At 37.5% G+C, this 15,000-nt stretch overlaps 1 protein-coding gene and 1 long non-coding RNA gene across 2 annotated transcripts in view; one reads left to right on the top strand and one right to left on the bottom strand.

Annotated features, from left to right (window-relative positions):
* Window positions 1–15,000, bottom strand: part of LOC135198043 (uncharacterized) — a 211,517-nt gene that overhangs the window by 123,966 nt on the left and 72,551 nt on the right. The window lies entirely within an intron of this gene.
* Window positions 1–15,000, top strand: part of LOC135198044 (uncharacterized) — a 226,658-nt gene that overhangs the window by 191,818 nt on the left and 19,840 nt on the right. The window lies entirely within an intron of this gene.

Raw genomic sequence — 15,000 nt, 5'->3', positions numbered from 1 at the left:
CTCTCCCACTTGTCCCAACGAACAGAAAGTTTGTGGAAAACAAATCAGGCGTACATGACTTTTGTACGCCCACCCCCTCAATCTCCACCTGCTCCCTTCTTTCCCCGTCTCTTGTAGCACTCTCCAAGTTCCATTCCGCCTACCCGTCCACCCATCCGCCCACTCCTTCCCACGCCTAGAGTGTCCACTCCACAACTTCTTCAGAATGGTGTCACCAGCGAATCTCAAGTTCGGGACACGACGATTTTCGCCTCGGCCACTGCCACTGCTACTGCCTCTGATGCTGCCGCGCCATCTGGGGGAACGTACAGCCATACTGAAATGAACTGAACTTTCGTCATATATATAATTTATATATATATATATATATATATATATATATATATATATATATATATATATAGTATAATATATATATATATAAATCGAGTCGCACTGGAACCAAACCTGTGACTCTATACTAGAAGGCAAGGACTGTGGCCAATGTCCTTCCTTTTACTCGATATATCGATATATATATATATATATATATATATATATATATATAATATATATATATATATGTGTGTGTGTGTGTGTGTGTGTGTGTTGTGTGTGTGCGTGTGTGTGTGTGTGTGTATACGTGTGTGTGTAAAGCCAAAGTACTCGTGGTTCTAGTGCAGGACCAAGAAAATTATCCAGGTATTAATGCATTACGTACGTTTTCTTACTTTACACAGTTGCTCTTGGAATTTGACTGTTGCAATGATACTTGTATGTTAGTCAGGTGTAGTTAGCCAAACCACTGTAAAGGAGAACGGGTCTAGCAACCCCATTCCAACAAAATTCCTGAGAATCTGCTCTTTATCCTTGCCTGCATTACACAGACATGCACTAAATATAGTATCCATACATGAGTACAAATATAAGCTCATAAGCAAATCAGATATAGAGAAACAAGGCCATTTAGTATATGTAAAGGAAAATACCCGCTCTTTGTACGTGGTCTGGCGACCGCTTGACTCGCATTAAAAAGTCACAACCCCATGTTGCAAGACAAAGCACAATCACGAATCTTTCGAAAAATGATGACCTAGCGAAATTGCTCAGTTATTCCCGACACGTTCTTTGTCATTGTGCTTTCATAAGTAACTACGTCCCTCGCTTGCCTCTGTCATGTGAAAACATTTGTATGCATGTGCGAATGAATATACGTAATTGCTCCTATTCTTAGCTCCGTGTTTATGCTTTTGTTCAGTTTCCCTTGTGACCCACATGTAGTGAGAAAGAAAAGAGTGGGGTAGGGGGGAAGAGAGGGCTGTTGGTTGCTGGGGTGGTTACATGTTAAAATCAAGGCATAATATATATATATATATATATATATATATATATTATATATATATATACATACATATATCTATTTTATATATATATATATATATATATATATATATATTATATATTGTATATTATATAATATATATAATATATATATATATATATAACATATATATATATATTATATATATATATATATATACCCTATATATATATATATATATAAATATATGATATAATATATATATATATAATAATTACACGTGTGTGTGTAGTATCGAAGAACTCAAAAGTGAAATAGCTTTGGAGCCAATATATCCAGAATCATCAGAGTTCCTTGAGGCAACGTGGCCCTAATGTCGAGAGATGGTTTGTGATTTTTACCACGATTGTTGGGAAAGATTTACAAAATATTAAACCTCAGAAGCCACTGATTTTGAAAGCGTGGATTCCGGCACCATCACACGCTCGGGAGATCCGTACACCATTCCCTTCAGAGCAATAACTTTTCGCGACACCTCCAAATTTTTCACGAAACTATTAAACCCAGCGCCAGTTGCAGATTCGTTGTCACAAAGAGTAAAGGTGGAAAATATGTTATGGCGATGCCTTCCTGTAAATATCATAATAACTAAGGAAAAAATATTTGTATGTTGTTCAGTGTTTACTTATCTCTTTCTGACGAAGAACGAAAAAGAACAGTAACTTAAAAACCAATAAACGTACGGATGGTTCCGTAGGAAAAAGAGGAAGCTTCTGAATTGGTTTTTTCCCTTTTCTCTTGCAGCGTACAGCTTGGGGTGCTGTCTTGGCTTTAAAGGGAAACTTTAGAATATATATATTTTCCCCTTTTGATATCGGCGTGAAAAATATAACGGCTGACATTCGTCGTTAGAAACTGTCCAGTTCGCGGAAACGGGAAGTTTGCCCCGAGCCTTTGTACTTGTTAGTAGCCGAACTGCTTGCCTGGGGAATGTTTTATTTGTTTTTGTGTATTTGTACAGTTTTTCCCGTTTGTTTTGAGCGAAATTCTCTCTCTCTCTCTCTCTCTCTCGTTTTTGTTTTTTGAGTAAAATATCAGGTGTCAAATTATATTAGTATTTTACTTATGAAAATGCTCCTTCCTTTCCCTCACTCTCACTGGATATATATGTTGTCATGCATCCAGTATTTAAATGATGTACATTTGTTTACCTTTGAGCCTTGGATATTCTTCTAGACCTACCGTTGGCTTCTCATAATGGAATGTTCTTTTTTTATTTCTTATTGTGTTTCATACTTCTCTGTATAATATTCTTTCTCTCTCTCTCTCTCTCTCTCTCTCTCTCTCTCTCTCTCTCTCTCTCTCTCTCCTTTCCACTATTGATCCAACCATGAGTTTGAGGTCTTTGGGTCTTACACCTTTCGCCCTTTTACTCCAAGTCTTGAGGGGTGAGGGAAGCAGGGAAGAAGGGGCAGGGTATGTTCAAAGGTGGTATAGGTACTGGTAGGGGTTGGGGGGTATGAAAGCCGATGGAGCTACGAACTCACTCACTCTTCTAGTGGAGAAGAAAAGTTATCAATATAGAAAACATTAAAATTAAAAAGACAGAAGAACAAAAAAATAATTTTTTTTGTCATAGTTAAATCCTGATTTTTATTTGACGTGACCCTCATGTTTTCCGTTCACAATGGTTCTTAGAACTGGCGAAAACTAGGTTCGGTGTTGCTTAATGAATTGTTTTTCCAGTTTTTCTTGTTGTCTTATGTTGTTTAATGTTTATGATTTCATGATGTTTTCGTTACTAATATAACTGTAATACTATCACAGTGTTGTTAATTTTATTATTGTTCTTTTGTTTTGAACGAGGTAAAATTTTAAGTTTCACTAATGAAACATCTTAGTTTTCCTGTTGTCAGTGTATCTGCAATAAAACGGTCCCTTTCTTTCCAATGAAATCAATCTCCGCTGAAGGAGTATCTTAAATTACAGGCAGATAAATCTGGAACGAAATCGGACACGGTGATGAATTATAAGATGCACTGTAATTACATCCCGTTTTCATTTCGTTCGTCAGAAAGAATCAAAGTAAATACTGAACGTGATTACCGGATGGGAAAGGGGGTGACTCAGTAAAAAGCGGAAATAGGTCAAGGGCGGTCGTTTGTATGGCGAGTAGCCCCAGCGCTCTGGACCTAAAACAAACATATCCCACGTCATACAAGAGATAAAATTATTATTTTATCTGTTCTTTTAGGGGAATTTCTCGAATGCACCATATGAAATTCTAATAATGTGCCTTCATATGAATTTGTCCTTTCCAGTTTTCTTACTTAATTCGCCATCGCTACGTACATAAAGGTGCATTTCCAGTCATGAATATCAAATACCGTTGACAAGAACGCTTGGAACTCTTCCTTACACAAACAAAGACGGAGAGAAAATTCCAATGTAAAAATGTAAAAGGGATTACATTTATTTACTTGAAGTCAAATGAATTGAGTTTTTTCCCATTAATTATAAATGAAATGTGAAATGGCCATTATGAATACCCAATTATCGAGACCACATTAAAGTAATTGGAGCAGATATATGCTCCCGGTCCATCCCAATTAAAAATAACGATGATCTAGGGGGAGCAAGGTGTTGCTTGCCGTGCCGGAGAGGCCTTTCGTTAGTAGTACTCTTCTCCGATAAAGTTTACTCACTGGCGTTGCAGAGTGATACTTCTTATGTAAACGATTTATTCACATTTACTATGATTGCCAGCATGATCATTGTCGCCGTAATAACAATAGTAATAATAATAACAGATCAAAAGAATTTTGTTTATAAATTAAATTGTCGATTTATCTTATATTTGCATGCAGAATTTAAGCTTGAATAACCCAGATAATTCAGCAGGTAGAGATTCAATTTGACGACATATTTAGGTCATGCTAGACGAATTAAATTTCCAAAGCACTTCTCCCTCTACCCATAAGAAAAAAAGCCTCGGTCCAACAAAATCTTCTAAATGGATTGTTTCATGAGTTTGTGCAATAAACTGGGTTGCGTTTTAATGCACCTGGGGTTAAACAGGAGAGTCGCATACGCTCAATAGTTTAATAATGAAATGCCTTAAGGAATAAAATAGCATTTCTATCGAAGGTCTCCAGAACGTGGATGAATTTTTAAGGGACTGTTATTATCATAGTAAGGGGGAGATTCAGTCATTTTGGTAGTTTCATCTGCAATCTTCACGCTTGTTCACTGTAATCATAGTCTTCATCTTGTCTTGGATATAGTATATCTCTCCTTACAATGACCATTTCGTTTACATGAGGCTTCATTACACACACACACACACACACACATATATATATATATATATATATATATATATATATATATATATATATATATATATATATATATATTATATATGTATATATATATATATATATATATATATATATATATATATATATATCTATATATATATATATTATTATATTATATATATATATTATATATATATATATACATATATATATAATATATGTTTATGTGTGTGTATGTAATCCTTGTCCTTTATTATTTGCTTGTATTTTGCTGTGACCACTCTGCCATTAAATATTTAGTTCTTTTCCACTTCAAGTAAACTTTTTACAAAATTATTTTTCTCTTTCAGAGCAGTTTATAATTAACTATCACATTTTATTTATTCTAGATACGGTGGTCAGAGCTCCAAGGTGATTTACAAAAAAAAACTATAGATTAATGGTTGGAGATCCTTTTATCCCGTTCACATTTAGGGATTTAACAGATATGATCAGGAAAAATGGTGTGTGCAGTAAATGCACCCTAATTCCCAGTCTTACGTAAACTGATTTTAATGAATTCTTCAGCTTATATTGCTGTTATTAGTAACAGACGCATTAGTGCAAATATTTGATGTTAGGAGCTACCGTGTTAACACTCACAGAAGCACAAACACGCGCTTTCAAAGAAATGCTCCCAAAATCTTAAAAAGAGCCTTTTCCTGGGAATCGGGTTGAGTTATACAACATCCGGGGCTTCTAAATTCTTTTGTTGTCCCTGATGACATTTAAATCTCCGCGATGGAATCCGAGGAAAATGCCAGAGACATTTTAGAATGTTTATGTGACTCGTGGAATTGTCTCCCGTGACATTAAACTTTTCAAATGTTTCCCCGAAGACTCTTGAGGATGCTAGGTCTAATTGGAATTAGGTTCGAGTCCTTTCCTTTTAGCTCTCGCTCAAATCGCTGTCGAAATGCTCTGAGGTGATTAGTAATTCGTCTTTGGAGTGATCTTTACATGATAACATTCAACATATAACATTTATAAGTCATGCTTATACACGTACGTATATACTGTATGCATACATATATAGTATATATAGATATAGATTTTATATATATACTCCATATATATATTTATATATATATATATATATATATAATATATTTATATATATATATATATATATATATATATATGTGTGTGTGTGTGTGTGTGTGTGTGTGTGTGTGTGTGTGTGTGTACGCGAAAGTTGTTTGTAACATTCATGCAACTAGCAAAGCGTATAATAAAATCGATAGATCGATGAGGCAAGGTCGAGGGTATTTGGGGAATATGGTGTAGAAGACGAGTTTCTGAGAGTAGTCAAAAGTTTTAAAATGAAAGAGAACTGTATTTTACAGTAAATTGGGGGAAGGGGGGAGGGGGGCGTCTAATGTTTTATTGTGAAAATGAGTCCAAGACTAAGGTCTCCATGGCTATTCATTATCTTTCCAGATGAAGCGATGCTAGAAGTGGGAAAGGACGGTAAATATAGGAGCGATGATGTGGTATAAGAACATTTAATGTGCATAGAGCTTCAATTGGTGATATTTGCAGATGGTACTATATTGTCTGGTGATAGTCGAAAAAAGAAAAAACTGTAGAACTAGAGAACAGAACTTAAAGGTGTCTGCAATGGAGATATTTAAGAGTTAATGTGAGCAAGATCAAAACTATGAGTGTGAATAAAGACCAAGAAGAGGGAGCAGTGAATTATGAGTGTGGGAGGAGAAAAGGTGAGTCACAAATTAGGTGAAGCAGGAAAGGAAGCCACGTGTAATGTACAAGCTCAAGAAGTAACTCAGATTGTCTACGGCAGGAGTTCCCAACCTTTTTGTTCTTTGGGAAGCCTTAGGCATTTTTTAAAATTTCCAGTGTACCCCTAAAATTGAGGAGGAAAAAGAAAAACAATAAAATTGATATTGCGATATAATTTTACCATGAAATCTGTTTGTGTAGAGTGTAGTATATAAGAATTAATATTGATGGTAATAAGGAAATAGGAAATAAAAAGCCACGACATTGTGGAATCTTAATGTAGGTTACATCATGTATTGTGCGGTACTGGCTATCCTCTCAGATCCAATGTACCCTCTGAAGAGTACAAATGTACCATTGGGGGTACATGTACCCCAAGTCGGGAACCCCTGGTCTATGGACTACAAGTGATTGTTGAACGGTGCGTCTTATTTTCAGAAGTAATATGTTGATGTAGCGTCGGCGTATGCTTGTGCGTACGTATGTGTATTTGTGCTTTTTATTCTTGGAGTTTAAGATTTTTCTGGTTTCTTTATACAAATAATTTCGTTCACTCGTTACATAACGTCGACGGGGAAAACTTAAACTCAAACCCATGTACGTAAATCCATTTAATCAAGTGAATTTCTCCTTCCTTCATTACCTGGAGTCGACAGGAAACTATCGTTAACGTAATTTATTTAATTAATTAAAATGACTTTCTGTAAAGTTTAAGAATTCCCTTCGCGAAATAAAAAATGAAGGATAAGATCGGTATTTAAAACATAAAATGACAATAGATGTCAAATGTCACATATTGTCGTCGAGGTTCAGCAATTTTCCAACTGTCCCTAAAGTATCCTGCATTCAGACATACACATACACAACAGAGCTATTCGAAAATACGTTTTAGTATGTATACCCTATAAGAAGGTTTACGAAATGGACCAAGCTCAATGTTCAGACTATGAGTAATATACCGAAAAAATCGACGCCGGCTTGTTTACAAACGAGACAACTGCTCGTCACGGTACCCCGGGAAAACCCACTCCCTTCCATCCAATCGTGTCCCTTCGCTTTCCAGCTGTTTCTAACGACTTAAGGAACGGCGCTTTCTTCTAGCCATGTGCCGGCCGCGTGACTCATCGCGAGACGTGTTTTTTTTGATGGTGCGATTTGTGTTTATTGTTTATGAATATGTGTTTGTTATTTGTGACAGCGTCATCTATGTTTTTTTGAGTAGCGCGAGGTAAGCATTTTGGTTTTATATCACCACGTCTCTATCCAATTATACGGGGCACCTCCAGAAGGCGTTAAGGGTGCATCTAGATAACAACAGGAAAAGTAAAGGTGTGCTGGTGACGTCAGAAGCAATCACTGCGGACTTTTAATGGCATTTCCCGTGTTCGTGGTGCGGCCGTGCGGGGCTTCGGATTTCTGCCAGACACTGTCCGAACCGAAGTTCGAACTTCGGTCAGTGTCTGGCAGGCAGGACAGAGGGATGGAATCATAACGTTGCCAGGCAAAAGATTCAAGAGATTACGTTTTTATCATACAAGCTGAGGATGTGACTTACTTTGATTTCAACTGACCTGTCAGCATGGTCGCATTCTTAACGTCAACATTTTAGCAACGATGATAACACCCCCCCCCCCCCCCCCCCCCCCCCCCCCCCCCCCCCCCCCCCCCCCCCCCCAACCCCCCCCCCCCCCCCCCCCCCCCCCCCCCCCCCCCCCCCCCCCTCCCCCCCCCCCCCCCCCCCCCCCCCCCTCCCCCCCCTTCACCACACACACACACAGCCCAAACACTACACACACACACACACACTCCTCACACACACGCACAATGATCTTAAGTGCTGAGTCATGAGCTTCTGTTCAGTGGGTCGCCACATCTTGAACTAATTCAGAAACATGGAAATTTATATTGAAATACTGATCAATGACAGATATGGAGAAAACAAATCTTCTACTACATATTGCCTTTCTTCATAATTGTCAAGTACGAAATTCGGTTGAATAATTCTTATGAATATTACACGGTTGACATTCCGATTGTCTATCAAAAATATGCTTTCCAAAGATAAACATCGATGATCTAGGTATGTTTAACCTTCTTCGCTCTCATGCATAGAGAAATAAGTTAAACCCAGGTAAATAAGTTATTTACCCGAGTTTAAGCCGTTTCACGAAAGACTTTGCAGAAATGTACTTTTTCAATATATCGATGTCCATTCAAAGTAGAATAAGGTAGGGAAAGTCATTTTGAGTCGTTGAATTAATAAATTCCGGTTCCCATTCCCATGACTAAATAAGCTGATGAAGTATTTTTTTCGCTAAGCTGTTCCAGTGTGGTAGAGGAATATTTTACTTGAATGTATTTATGACAGAATGGACGTGTGCTATTTTTAGAACGCACAATTTTTACTTAATATTAGTTGATTAGTTAACTACCTATTTATGTCAGTGAAATGGCTCTCATGTATTATGTATCTGTAGAAATAGTTGTATTTACCCATTGATTCCAGTTGCATGTTATCTAATCATAATCAGCCTCCCCCCCCCCCCTTTTTTTTTAAAGGTTTCGTAAATTTGAGGTGCTGACGCACAATATTTGATCAGGTACTATTGTTCCTGAAGTGAAAAATTGTTGTAAATTATTTCAGACAATAATATGGTCTCATGCGCGCTCGCCCTCTTTAGAATGCCGTAATGAGAGCGTATAGATATGACCGAATTAATGGTATGTTTATAATGTACAGTGAATCCATACGTTGGGTTACAGAGCAACATTAACAGCATAATATACAGTGGATATTTGACTCAGGAATTTATAAACCACTACAATCTTTCAATTTCGTCTTTCCCCCACTGGGTAAGGGGCACACCGAAATCATAAGGCCTAAAAACACTTTGGGGTTAATCTGCAGTTGATGGAACTGTTTTCGGAGATTACTTTAGATACAGATACCCCTCAGGACTACTGGGAATGAGATGGTACTGGTTACCTTCGGAGAAAGCTGCAGTAACGTTTGATACATCTTGCTTGAGAATTGAGATGATTCGTAACATATATAAGGTTAAAGTGAATTTATATTTTTAGAGGATTTCATGTTTTTGTTTGATCTTGTCTTGTGTTGTACCTATGCATGGTACTAACATATAAGGATACCCTCTGCGTGCACGTTGTTGTATGAAATTATGAGATAGCGAAGTAACTGAAACATACAATTTTAGTGCATACTACTGTCTTGAAACCTTTTTGTGGCCTACACAGGAAATTTAGGCACCCATGTCCTAACTTTATGGCACAGAAACTATGATGTAATAACAGTAAGGAATGTGTCCCCAAGGTGTTCAGCCTCTTAACATAACCGTGTAGTTTCCCGGTATGTAAGTTCTCTAATCTTTAGTTTGGGATTTATTTTCTTTTTTTTATCTTTTAGAATAGGCAAGATTTTTGTTTCAATAAAGACATGAATCTTGAAAATTGAGTTGAGTGCCTTGGTATTTCTGTCTTTGGAAATTGTACTCAATGCTCAAGTCTAGAATTGCACCTTTTGCGACGGTAGGTCAGATGAAATAGGATTTAGAACTCATTGGTAACCAGCAAGAGTTTCCCTTAAGTTTTTAACTTGCTTAAAAGGCAGTTCTCGTCCCTTTCGCCGTTTGTTGCACAAATCCTAAATTCCATGATCAATCAATCAATCACTATGGGTTTTGGTACCTCCGTTTTCAAAATGTAAGCCTAATGTGAAGACAAATCATGACCTCTTTGATGGCAAAGCAAGCAAGGCATTGCCCTTTGGTCATAACAATTCAGTCATTTTGAGGGTTATATTTTTGTATTATTTGAATTTTGCACTGTTTGCAGAACTTGGCAGAATATCAACTTGTCTGCTTGATATTAAAGATTTTATGCCCCAGATCGAGAGAGTTCAGGGCCTTCAGATATTCTATGAGAGAGCTCTCATCTCTGCACTTGGAGTAATAGGGAGTGTCATTTGACGATAAGGCGTTACATTTAAGATTGTAGATAGTCCCCCGTGATGATGAGTTTTCTGTGGAATCTTTCAGTTCGTGAATAGCTAAGTTTTGATGCTTTTACTAAGGAATGCAGTTATGGTAGTCCGTTATTGTTGCTACACAAACCGGTGTCAGACCACGATGCATAAAGAACTTATCATGTTGCTGTAATATTATCAGTTGATTAAGAAAAATAAAATGGTAATTTATGATTTATTTTTAGCATTCCATGGATAGAAATGTGGGACAAGTAAAAATAAATAAATAAATAAATTGTTTACGTATGAACAAGTCTTTAAAAATAGACCCAGCGTCTCCCATTTTCCTTGGATCTTTGCAGGAATATTATTATACGTATAGCGTTATATCCCAGGGATTCAGTCCAGACACGTAGGTGGAATAGATAAAGGTTACGGGGCGGTGGTCTCGGTCACAATCCATTTATTATTCAAGGGAAACCTGAGGGCGAGGAAGCGCCAATGGCATATGATGGAGTTCTAGGACTAAGCCTCTCTCTTCATTACCATTAAATGGACGTTTGAATCTGCCTTTGTACTCTTCACGTTGTTTTCGTTTTAACATGAAAACGGGTGTTATTCAACTGCAATGAACTATTTTTAGAATCAACACTGTTATTTTGTAACTAAGTGCTTTGTTTGACATTCAGGGAAAAAAATAGGTTTTGGTGTATTCTATTCATTGTTTTACTTGCGACTTGCCCTATGAAAACTGCAGCTTTACAGTCCAGGGCTCGTGTTTAAGGATCTTGACACATTTGTCTTCCTGTAGTTATACTGCATAGTGTGCTTATTTATGTTTGTATTTATGCTATCGGTCACTCAAGTGCTCTCGCTGTTTATTCCATTTTTCATACCATTATGGTTATCAGGGAATGTGTAAACTAATGCTAATTCTTGAAAGTTTATTTAGGGTTATATGTGCATAAAGATTAAATTTATGTGAAGAGTTTTTGTGGTGGATACGTTAGGGCTTTCCAGGTACTACGTTGTCACTGAAGAATGAGCAATAAGCAGAAGCCAGGAGTAAATCGCTGCCGCTGCTCCATGCGTAACTAACATTCTTTCCTTTCTTTTAAACAAGCCACTTGACCATTCTTGTCTGGTCACGCAAACCCAGTCTTTGTTACGTTTGTAAATTAGAGCAGTACAATGTTAACTATGGTTAGAATAGTCATCCATATTTTGATACTAGTCAAGTTGAATGTAAGGAGAGGAATGCAGAATGTTCGCATATTCTGCGAAATACACTGTAGCTTCTCTGTGACGTTATCCAAATATATATGGCTTTGAAGTCGAAGATTTATGTGCTTGCCCGTCATTCCTTTCGCTTATTTATTTCCAGTAAACGTCGTCCTCCTTCTTCCCCTTGACTCCTTTTGCGTAGCAGTACCCATTACTCGCAAGCTGTTTTCTTTCTTTTCATTTTTGGGGCGAAACCACGTTAATTGCTTTTCCTTCACTTTGCTTCGTCGAATGTATTTCCTCCCATATTTTGCCTCCATGCATACAGCTTCTCGTAACTGGCTCTCCCTTGTATATAACAAACGTTTTTTCCATCCCTGTTTTTATCTTAACATTGTACTTTGTAGTCAAGGCTTTGTGCTGTGCATGGTTGCAAATACTGATTTTTTTTCTCGTTTATCTTTTAATTCTCTTTTGTGAATTACTGTCCTTGCGTGTTTTTAAGAATTTTTCTTCTTCCCGTTCATAAAGCATTAACTTTTTGTAGTTTTCATGTGTAGTTTCATGTTAAGTTTGAATTTTTTTACGAGCATACACACCTTTTTACCCCATCCGATGGGTGTAGCGCCAGAAAGGTAGAGCCTTTTGGTGCTCGTCGGGTTAGAGATAAGGTTGTTTATGCACGTACCCATTTTTGCTTGGTCCACTGCTGTGTCAGGCCTTGACCTTATGAGAACTAAATGCACTGCCGCTGGCTTACGGCACCCTACACGCATTTCATAACAGGCATGCACGCGTGCATTGTTATGATATACAGTTTGTTTACATATTTGTGAAATGAACAATCTATGCATGGACTAGGCTGTATTGACCTGAAATCTTCCACAGTGTGGTAACCGACACGAAAAATAAAAAAAAGAGAAGATAATGATAAAGGAGTAGAGCAGAATATGCAAAGCAACAGATAACAGGGAATAGAAGAGATCATACAGTGTCACTGATACCAACTGAAAAACTGACCGTTGAGGCCATATCGCAGCCGAAGGTTTTGGACGGGGCGTCGGTCACCTGTCACCATAAGGCAGAATGAAACTTAAAGGAAGAGTTTTGAGCTGCAACAAATTTTGCGTTTCATGTATGTTTAGCCCTAGACCCATTGTATGTCACGTTCACTGAAACGTCTAGAAGCCCAATTCTTTAACGAGCGCTGTAAGAAAACTTTAAAAGAAATGTAGTTTAAAGTTTTTGACTTTACCTCCATTTCATGACTTCATTATCGATCGCTCATGTCTTTACGATTAATATTTTACTTTAAAGTCCCATTCCGAAAAATTGGAGCTATTTCTTATATTCCTAAGCCAATCTCTTTACATCCTTGCTCTGCATATCTGTTTAGAGAGTTAATCAATGTCCTTAGGTACATTAAAGTCGCTCTCCTGCAACGTCCTCTCGTTGGTTGTTGAATCTCCCAAGAACTCCATTTGACATCTTCCCCTCGTTGCATTATTCATCTTTATGAAAAACTTTCCCTACCTCCCCAGTGACTAAACAGTGTCGTGTTGACTCTAGGAATCGCGTATTGCTTCCGGTTAAGTCGATTGCGATGATGCTAATCAAGTAAGTGCGCTCGCATCGCACAGGGATGGAGGTTGGCCTTTGATGTGGTTGCGTTATTTGTTTCTCTGGTAATGGTTTTCATTGTTGGGAGCAGTGAGTTTTTTGTCAGTTCATAAAGTTGACAGATAAGGTTGGTTTAATAGAAAATAGATGGTTCGTATCTGGTTCTATGTTAGTTACATTTTCACTTTTAGTTTCTCTTCTAAATGACAAGGAAAATGTTTTACTTTTAATATAATATTTGTTCAACTTCAGACTCGATTATTGCCGAAATGCGACTGTAAAATGGGGGAGGGGGGGGGGGGGGAGAGTGAGAGTGGGGTGATTTCTGCAACACTTCTTTTTTTATATATTGCCTCGCTTTGACGTCAGTTTCCTCTCCCGTGGCCTGGCCAAGGTCGCAGATTAAACTCGATTAATCCTAGTTGCACTATTTGTTAGGACGTAATTACTGCAGTTTGATTCTCTCTCTCTCTCTCTCTCTCTCTCTCTCTCTCTCTCTCTCTCTCCCAGAAATCCAACACAGCTAATTAAGGACAGGCACCTTAAGTACTTTTCCATTAAAGCGTAGCGTTTCTAAAGGACGTATTTCCATTCGTAGGGAATTACCTCTCTGTTGCTTATTCATGATTGCAGTTGCCTTACCGATTCATTCAGTTCCTTATGTGCAGCGTACGTACATGCCACCTACCTGGGGAGCATATATATATATATAATATATATATATATATATATATATATATATATATATATATATATATATATATTATATATATCATACAACATAAAAGGCAATCAAAGAAGCAAGCAGGACTGACCCACTCTCTCCCTCTTTCAAAGTACGGTTTTATTTTTCTTCATCCCTTGAGTTCTAACTATCAACCCACAGCTCAAGCTGGCGGGTGGCTTTTTACTCCATCCTGCATGAGGTGAAGTTCAGAATGCGCAACAGATTTACCGGTATGAAGCTCGGATAACTGCTTTGTAGCTTAATTTATTTATGTTAATATGAAATTTGATTGAAAATGTAGCAGTACGTGAAATGCCTTGTTACCGAAAATTGATTAATTAGCAGATAAATGAAAGGGTTTAAGTGGGTCGTAGTTAGTAGCCTGTGTTCTCATCTTCATCTTTTTATCATTTGATCCTCATTACTGAGGAGTATCTCGAAAAGCAGCAGATCATCAACAGCAGTTGGGGATTCATGAAAGATCACTTCTCGCTGTAATATTTCGGTTTCATTTCAATTCCAAGCAAGGGAGTATGAATATGTCTTGGGACGAAAAAGAAAAAGGAGTAAATCATAAACTAGATCCGACTTGTAATAAAAGAGATTTATCAAAGGATTTGTCATGTCAGATGGTGACGGATCTCCCTCTCGGATATGATAAATCACAGATTTGTCAGAGATGTAGAGAATGTTACAGATTCTGTGTTCGAAAGAAAAGCATTCCGAGATCCGCGTAAGCAGCTCTCTCTCCCAATCACTGCCCAACCCTCATCTCTCCTCTCTCTCTCGGTCAATCTCTCTCTCCGTCTCTCATCTCTTCCTCACAACTCGTCCCACAGGTTAAGGTCAACCTTCAATTCTCAATTTAGTCCTGAGGTGTGATTTTGAATTCGTGCATCTTTGTTTCATATTCTTTGTATGATATGGAATATTGGCACATGAGATTCACAGCTACATGGAAATGACTTTCATGAATCTAGACTGAGCTAAAGACTGTTAATTCTACTTGAAGAAAATGGTAAAAAATCACATCATTCTAAAAGAG

This window comes from Macrobrachium nipponense, chromosome 21 (assembly GCF_015104395.2).
Source record: "Macrobrachium nipponense isolate FS-2020 chromosome 21, ASM1510439v2, whole genome shotgun sequence".
Classification (NCBI taxonomy): domain Eukaryota; kingdom Metazoa; phylum Arthropoda; class Malacostraca; order Decapoda; family Palaemonidae; genus Macrobrachium; species Macrobrachium nipponense.
The sequence above is the reverse complement of the archived record's forward strand: the minus strand, read 5'-3'. Positions and strand labels throughout refer to the sequence as shown.